We start from the raw sequence: 8,895 nt of genomic DNA, 5'->3' as shown, positions 1-8,895 counted from the left end.
AGAAGAAGCAAGAAAGAGAGAGAGAGAGAGAGAGAGAGAGAGAGAGAGAGAGAGAGAGAGAGAGAGAGAGAGAGAGAGAGAGAGAGAGAGAGAGAGAGAGAGAGAGAGAGAGAGAGAGAGAGAGAGAGAACGCGCATGAGCTAAGTATAGATTTCTCACCAACAAAAACTTTCCTATTCGAACAAACACACTACGCTAACTCTTAAACAGCTGTCTTGGCTCCCACTTGCACTAAGCATCGCAAAATTAAGGAGCTTGATGCCATAGTAATCCATCATTCCAGCCACACAGCAAACAAATTAATGATGTAGAACTCGCTTTAACCAAAACTTTCCCTTAAGCACTCTCTTCTCTGCCTCCTGAGTAGCTACCTTGTAATGACCATCTTGGTTTTGGTCTCCTCACCTTGTAAATAATATTACGAAATTAGAAACCGTACAGTATAGATCGGCGAAACTGGAGTGGGACGTTCATTTCGCAACGAATTTCTGCTGATGGGAGTAACAGAAGTGGACTGTCAATGCGCACATACTCTCTGCTGGACAAGTCAAGTCTGGGTTTAAAACTGTGATGAAGGTTGAGATGGCTGACTTTGTTCGTATACCAGTATGTTCGATCTCATTTAGCAGAGGAAATGTAGCAATGGTCTGGAATTCTAGTATACATGTCAGTGTCTGTATGAATGTCGAAAATAATGTATGCGTTAGATAATGTTAGATAATGATAATAATGTGTTAATTTATTTATTTATCAATAGATATATTAATTTATTCAGTGGCTATTTCCGAAATTGAAAGAAATTCACAGCTGTAATATAGATGTTAATTCACCAGTTTATTTATACATTTATTTATTTATTTATCTATCTACCTATTTACCTCTTTAATAGCTATTTCCGTAAAGCAAGGAGACACTTCCATTCGCGGCTGTAAAGTAATAATGAATTCCTTCGAGAATATGTAGGGCGTGTGTTGCCTTGAACCGGGTGTCCACTCAGGCAGAGATGCACGGCTGTGTTGTGTGTTGGTGTGATCCCGTTCACCTGGTAGACTGAATTTAAGGCCACACTTTTGTTTATGAACCATTGAGGCTTTGTGATATGCCTCTATACGTAAAACTGAGAAAAATGTGAGTCAGTTATCTCTCTCTCTCTCTCTCTCTCTCTCTCTCTCTCTCTCTCTCTCTCTTCCTACGTAATAAGGAATAAATTCGTTCCCGACGCTGCCCAGAGGTGCCCTTGAGAGCCTCGTCCTCGCCCTCGCCCTCTCAGTTGGCGAGAGTTGCACACATCGGGCAGAACGAAGCAGCCGGCAACCAGGCGCCTCCTAGGCCTACCTTTTCTTGTCACGACCCAGCTCAGGTGCGGAGAGAAAGAGGAGAAAAAAATACCACATAGCAGCCGAGACGTCCCGCGTGGCGCGTCTCACGAAGCCTCACGTTTTTCTTCCCTCTCAAGCGCATTACGTTTCCAGTCGAGGCGTTTCCTAACCTTCACGAGTACTGCGAGAGCCATAAGCGACGGGCATGACAATAAGCGACATGTGGAAGGGAACTTTCACCTGGACAAAGCCAGCCACACGCACCAAGGCTGCAGACACCACCACCACCACCACTACCACCACTACCACCATCGCCACCACCACCACCGCCGCCGCCGCCGCCGCCTCTACCAGACTGTCCCTTTCACTCTCAAAATACGGGCGCCTTTTACGGAGCGTAGCCTCACACCGTACCTGCCCAGGACAACACCTCAGCTCTGTGTGTGTGTGTGTGTGTGTGTGTGTGTGTGTGAGAGAGAGAGAGAGAGAGAGAGAGAGAGAGAGAGAGAGAGAGAGAGAGAGAGAGAGAGAGAGAGAGAGAGAGAGAGAGAGAGAGAGAGAGAGAGAGAGAGAGAGAGAGAGAGAGAGAGAGAGAGAGAGAGAGAGAGAGAGGTTGAGATGGCACACACACACACACACACACACACACACACACACACACACACACGCACGCACAAAGAAACAAAAGTAAAAACGGAAAGAAACTGACCAACCTTTTAGAAACACTCTTAAACTTACTGGGAAAAAAAAATTCAAATAACCTCAAAAAATCACATTGAAGGAAGGAGAGCCTCAGTCAGCTCAGATTCGTTACACTGGACAGAATAATACAACACTGGCATATAAGTCACGAGCGTAGAGAAGGCGCGCGGGACATGCTCGAGGAAATAAATGTTCACTTTTATTTAATACAGCTGCCTTGGGCTACTGAGAGAAGGCAACAGGAAGAGAAGGAAGCGAGAATTGGGTCACCAGTGCTGGCTTTTTTTGTTTTACGGTGCGTGAGGATATACAGAAGGACTTAACACACGTATGTACACTCATGGTCAGAATTGAAGTAACCTGCCACGCTTCCTTCCTCTGTGCTTACCGTGTTCTCTCTCTTGCTCTCTCTCCCTGATCTGCAAATGGTCTATCGGTTACCAGGTCCTGTAGAGCTCTCAGAGAATCAGGGGACCAGAAACTAAGGAAAAAAGCTCAACACAGTGGAAATGAGTGCAGTGTGTGTGTGTGTGTGTGTGTGTGTGTGTGTGTGTGTGTGTGTGATTTCGTCATTCCTCGAGCATACCTGTCATTCCGCTGATTTTTTTTTTCTTTATACGAAAATGTATAACCGCAGTCTGCTTTCGTAATTCACTCTAGTCTTATTTTATTTATTTATTTATTTACGTGATAAGGAGTCTGACCAAGAACGCTAAAATCACTAAAATAATAAGTAAAAAAAATATAAACCCCTTCAATATGCTTCCTCTATTCCCACAAAATAAGTTAATTATACTAAAGAAAAAAAGAAAAATAACCAGTTAAATTCCGATGGTATTTTAATGCGTCCCCTTCTGAAAACAGCTCAAGTCATAGGAAGAAGAAAAACAGAAACAGACAGAGTTCCAGAGTTTACCAGTGAAAGGAATGAAAGAGCGAAGATGACTGTGTGTGTGTGTGTGTGTGTGTGAGAGAGAGAGAGAGAGAGAGAGAGAGAGAGAGAGAGAGAGAGAGAGAGAGAGAGAGAGAGAGAGAGAGAGAGAGAGAGAGTTTGCAAGGACTGACAATGGAAATGGATTGTTTAAAAAGAAAAAAAAATGAAGGATTCAGATTCAATGCCTTAGGTCGACTTTTCTGTCTGGAAATAAATATAAAAATCAATAGAAAAAAAAAAGGAAAATAAAAGAAAAAAAGGAAACTGGTGAAGGTATTAAATTTTACACCTTTTGATGAAACCTGCCCTGTTCTTGCTTCCCTCAGACGGGGAAGAGCAGTTGCCTACGTGGGCTGGACTGCGGCCTGTCTGTTCTTACTGGTTTGGTGGTGGTGGTGGTGGTAGTGGTGGTGTTTCTTCTTGGTTTTATTTTTTCTCCTTCTTCATTATCATTACCTGCTACTGCTTCTGATTCTTCTTTTCTTTCTTTCTTTCGTTCTTCTTTTTTATTTCTTGTTCTTCGTATGTTTTCTTATTCATTTTCTTCTCATTTTTGTTCTTGTTTTTCTAGCTCTCGATTTTCTTTTTCCTGCTCTTCTTGCTCTTCTTCCTCTTATTATTATTATTGTTTTTGGTCTTATTCTTACCGTTCTAGATTATAGTGTACATACTTTAGTTGGTACTGTTGTTGTCATTGTTGCTGCTGCTGCTGTTGTGGTTTAGATTAGCGCTCATCATCCTCAGCGTCCATGACTCCGTAATTCCTTGACCTCCTTCGTTACACCACAGCTGACTTCATTACACCTCAGTGCATGTGTGTGTGGCGGGGGAGGGATGTGTGTGTGTGGGTGCGTACGTGCTCATCCTCACTGAAACCCAAACCTAAATCCCGTGAGCCGCCTGAATGTTTGGGGAGAGAGAGGCAACGTTCCAGCAAGACCACCTCTCCCCGCCCTCGCTTGCCCTTCCCCCTGGGCTTGGCGTGGCCTCCTGCATGCCCGCTGCGTGGTGCCATAACGGCCGCACAGACCTTAACCCGCTATGCTCTTCCCCGGGACCGTTCGCGAGCCTGGTCCCGGCTTGGCTTCGCAACCATTCGTCGGCAAACTGTTCCACTGTTTACTTTGGTGCACACTCCCACCTGTCGTGCTGCGCCGCGGTGTTCGGATCCTCTCTCTCCTCCCTTGCAAGTGATCACCGAGTTGTGTCGTGTGCAGCATTCTCATTCTAATTCCTCCTGGATTTGCATACATTAGTTTACATCCGTGTGCCTGCATGGTAATGGTAAAAATCCGTTCTTTTTTTTTTTTCTCTCAACCGGTATGGAGTTTGCTTAGCGGGGGCGTGGCGGAGACGGGACTCAGACCAGTAAGGTGCGGAGGCGGTGGATCAACACACCTGAGTCATGATGGCCGGCCGCTGCCAACGCTAGCGGGGCTCCTCCTCCACCATCCCGCACGTCTTTCTTCCATCTCGATTCTGTTCGTCATTTTATGCATTTCTCTCCCACCGCACATGCATACAGCCTTGACTCGCTCCGTAACATATATCCTCTGAATCCCGTTATATTTCCCTCTCATACCTCCTCTTTGCCTCACACGACAGCCACACTCCTCTCCTCGGTGGTGATTGAGTAACGCTTCGGATGAGGAAGGAAACTCTGGTTCCCGCGCACACTAAGACTGGAATGGCGCTAGTCGGTGATTCAGCGCCTCATTACTGGAAGTTATGTCGGCAGGTTTTCTTGTCATTATAACACCGAGTGTCTTCCGGGATGGCGATGACAAAGATAGAGAAAAGTTAGGTTTTTTGATGTCTTGTATCGGTAGGATATTAATATACCAACATCAATTTAAGATTCATCTCCATCAGTTCATCTAATATCTCATTGCACACTACTGACTCCGTGCTAACAAGCTGATTACTAACCTATCTCCGTTCAGTCTGAGAGCCAATTTCTTCATACCTCTTCTTCAGTAGGTATATAATGACATTTTCCTACCCACCCAGAGATCGTGAGATCTGAACCATCTACCACATGACTGAAAGCAAGAACTATTATCACCAAGGATGTTCTGTTTTTAATTCCTCGCCACCGCAATAAAAGAAAAAGAAAACTTACTCATATTCCTATCATTCATCATGCCCTTGACCTGACTACAATAGCCAAATACAGTTCAAAATACATTACATACATTTCTTTATATACATTTCGCAACACGTACACGCTCGGACAGACCACTGTATACTAATTATCGCTTGGCGGAAATGTTTCTTTTTTTATATATTATTAATCCGCAAGCAATAACATAGCGAAAGAATTATGCAACTGACTGGTAAATTTCGTATGGCTGACCTCAACAAAGGGTAGCGGAAGTGACCTTGGCTCCGTGGATGACCCAGAATCGTGTACATCCTGGGAGTGCCAAGGATTCTGAATACCAAAAGGAGGTGAGAGTGTCAGGCAAAATGTGAAAGGGCCACTAGTCCTGAGGGAGCCTACCTGCGATTCCTATGTTTGTTGAAGTTGGGCGGAAAAAAGAAACACGGAAAAATGAATGTGAATAAAGCAGACCTCGTGTCCAGTGAAGGGTGAATGTGGACAAGGAGGAGAGAGAGGGAGAGCGAGAGGGGGAGAGGGAGAGGGAGGGGGAGAACAGGCACGTGGCGATGGACTAATGCTGCTGGGTCATGGCTGGCACTAGAAAAAGCACAAACACACGCACAAACACAAACACAAACATTATATTTAGGATAGCATTTACGTACGCCCACACGCATGCCCGCACACACACACACACACACACACACACACACACACACACACACACACACACACACACACACACACACACACACACACACACACACACACACACACACACACACACACACGGACCCAAATAAACACTAACAAAAATCCATTTATGATTCTGTGTGTGTGTGTGTGTGTGTGTGTGTGTGTGTGTGTGTGTGTGTGTGTGTTACGTAAGAGATTATTATGAGTTTATTAATTATCTTTTTTTTCTCCTTTCAAAAAAAATCTCACGACCCTCTCTCTTTCTCTTTTCTTTTCTTTTTATTCTATTTTCACTGCAAATCAAGGCAAGAGGAGGAGGAAGAAGGAAAACAGACGGTAATCAGGTTTAATTTTATCCGTCCTTTGTATTTAAGAGCCTGAAATGAAGTGAACATTATAAAACCACGTAAAAGTTACTATTATTGCATTTTCCCCTCCATTAACCATACGTGGAGCCTTGAATGCTTATCACTACTCCAACCCACGATATAATATGAGTAACTTGAACCCAACTCACTCCTACCACTTCTATTATTTATCTGATGCATTCTTTTCCCAGGATACGTTGTGTTATAATGCCATAGGACACTTAAACACGAGTAATAATTGTACTGGACTGACCACCACCCACCACCACCACCACCACCATCACACTAAACTTGCTTCGATTAATTAAAAGTGTCAGCGCCTTGCTCAGTCTAACCCTTACTTGTTTTCTGTAATTGTTATCTTTTTTCTTTTCTTTTTTTTTCTTTTTTTTTCTTTTTTTATGAGATCCGAGTGGCTTACGCAAGCTTACTTCTCGCCCCTCTCCTCGCCCCGCCTCCCCCAAAACCGCCTCCCTCTTAATCCCCAATCTCTCAGCCCTTTACGTGAGCCACTTTTTATCACGAGGAGGTCCGTGAGGTGTGGCCACGCTCCTCCTCCTCCTCCTCCTCCTCCTCTTTCTCTTTCTCCTACTGCTCCTCCTTTAATCTTCCTAATGTTGTAGTATATCTTGTTTAAACTTCTATTTTTTTCATTAAACAACCTAACAGGAACCAAAATGTCTGTCGCTGTTTGTTTTTCCCTTTGTGTATTTCTCCTGCTCATCCTTCTCCTCCTCCTCCTCCTCCTCCTCCTCCTCCTCCTCCTCCTCCTCCTCCTCCTCCTCCTCCTCCTCCTAGCCACCAGTTAATTGTGCTGTAATTACCCAGATTTTTTTTTCTTTATTTTTTTTTCTTTGGCAATTTATTTACTTGGATATCTGCACTCACTCGGTACTCCATGTTTTTTTTTTTTTTCTGGGATGAAACAAGAGATATTATTTTCCTATTTACGTACGTACACTGCAGCCATGTACTGCACCCCCCCCCTCCATCTCTCTCTCTCTCTCTCTCTCTCTCTCTCTCTCTCTCTCTCTCTCTCTCTCTCTCTCTCTCTCTCTCTCTCTCTCTCTCTCTCTCTCTCTCTCTCTCTCTCTCTCTCTCTCTCTCTCAACAAGATTATAACGAGTTCCAGAAACAGAAGAATTACCTGTCACATGTGAGTAGCACCCACCCTCCCCCCTTCCTGTCAGGCCGGCGTCAGGAGGCCCGCGGTGGGGAGGAGGCCAGGGGACGGGAACAGAATGGTAACCCGCGGCCAGCTAGTTAGATAAGAGCGCTGATAACCCGTAACGGAGAAATAGAAAAATAGAGAATGCATGAATACGTTCACTTATATAAATGTTTAGCACGTCGTATAAAGCCCATTATTCCCACTTGGAGGAGTCCGCTTTTAGTTTCTGTCAGGGAGTGAAGAGAAACTGCCCGCTAGTTCCATCTTTGGAGAGTCGCGGCCAAAGGCGAGGAAGCAGAGGCGAAGAAGGCGGCTCATGATGCAAGACAGGTGGCCGAGGGTGGGGAGGAACGGAGGGGGTGGAGGTAGGGAGGGGGCTGTGTCGGACCTCCCCTGTCCCGCTCAGGTTCAAGGTCTCATTTGCTGGGTTACCGCAAGTTTCTAGTGGGCGCGTCTGAAAGCCCCTCAAACATTACTGGTGAGAAGCATGTGAAAGGTTTCCCTGCATCCACTTGCTGCTGGGCGCCAGGTACTCGAGGAAGGAAATGAAAAAAAAAAAACATACAAGATGTGTAGGAAGTGTTTTGGAGGACCGCAAATGTCGCCAGGACCCGAGCATGTCGCAAGGTGTCTTCCGGGTGGCGACAAAACAGAAATGCCGCGGATACATATTTCAAAGGGTGGAGAAACATCCTCGCCGGTAGTGTGCTGGTGTCTTCCTGGTCACCACGGGTACGATGGAATGCCTCGTGCTTCACCTCCACGCGCACTCCTCCACTTCCCAGCAATGCACGGAGAAAATACACTACAACCGGAATTCAAACGAAAGTCCTCTGCGTAAACGGTACCACTGATACGCCTGCGTTCGTGGGATCAACCAGCTGGAGTCTTAAAAATTAAATTTAGTCATATAAATATTCCCAACAAACGTATGCTTAGTTGACGTAAAGTGTCTCAATTCTTAGAATTATGAACGTTTTCTCTTCTGCTTAGATAGGAGGCAAAACGTGTTTGGTGCAAAGGAAATGTCTCACGGCTTCATCATTAAATACAGGAACTGAGGTGAGCTGGGGATGGGGAAGGGGTAATGGAGGGGAGGAGAGGTGCGGGAAGAGGAGCAGGGCGAGGTGGGGGAAGGGGGGAGCAAGGAACGGGTCGCCTCGAGGTGCAACACACCGCCAGCCTCACAGTATTGACGTCTCCTGCACATGCAAGCTTGTTTCCACGCTTGCACTCTGCTATGCCAAGATGCGACATGTAAAAGTATAAATAGGTTGTTTGTAATGATCAAGCGGATCTTTAGCAAAATAAGAGGTTTATTTCATTACTCTGGCTTCCCACAGGACAGTTATGTATGCTCAGGTGACAAGTTGGATCTCAGCACTAATTTTTTCGAAGATTGTTGAAGTTGTTTTAGTTCATTTCTTCTTATCAGCAATGGAATCGTGTTTTATCTTTCACCTTTTAGAGTGAATTGAGTTACATGAACGTAGAAGTAAGTTAAAATAGTATATAGATGAGCAGATGGCGACAGTGGAACCTGACAGTATGCGCATGCGCGGGCTGGAGTGTGGAAGTGCTGGCGGCCACTTTCACTATAT

General features: G+C 45.2%; 1 long non-coding RNA gene across 1 annotated transcript in view; it reads left to right on the top strand.

Moving 5' to 3' along the window:
* LOC135106850 (uncharacterized) overlaps positions 1 to 8,895 on the top strand; it is a 51,789-nt gene that overhangs the window by 13,930 nt on the left and 28,964 nt on the right. The gene's annotated exons all lie outside the window — the stretch shown is intronic.

This window comes from Scylla paramamosain, chromosome 14 (assembly GCF_035594125.1).
Source record: "Scylla paramamosain isolate STU-SP2022 chromosome 14, ASM3559412v1, whole genome shotgun sequence".
In the NCBI taxonomy this organism is placed as follows: Eukaryota; Metazoa; Arthropoda; class Malacostraca; order Decapoda; family Portunidae; genus Scylla; species Scylla paramamosain.
This window is presented reverse-complemented; position numbering and strand designations above follow the sequence as displayed.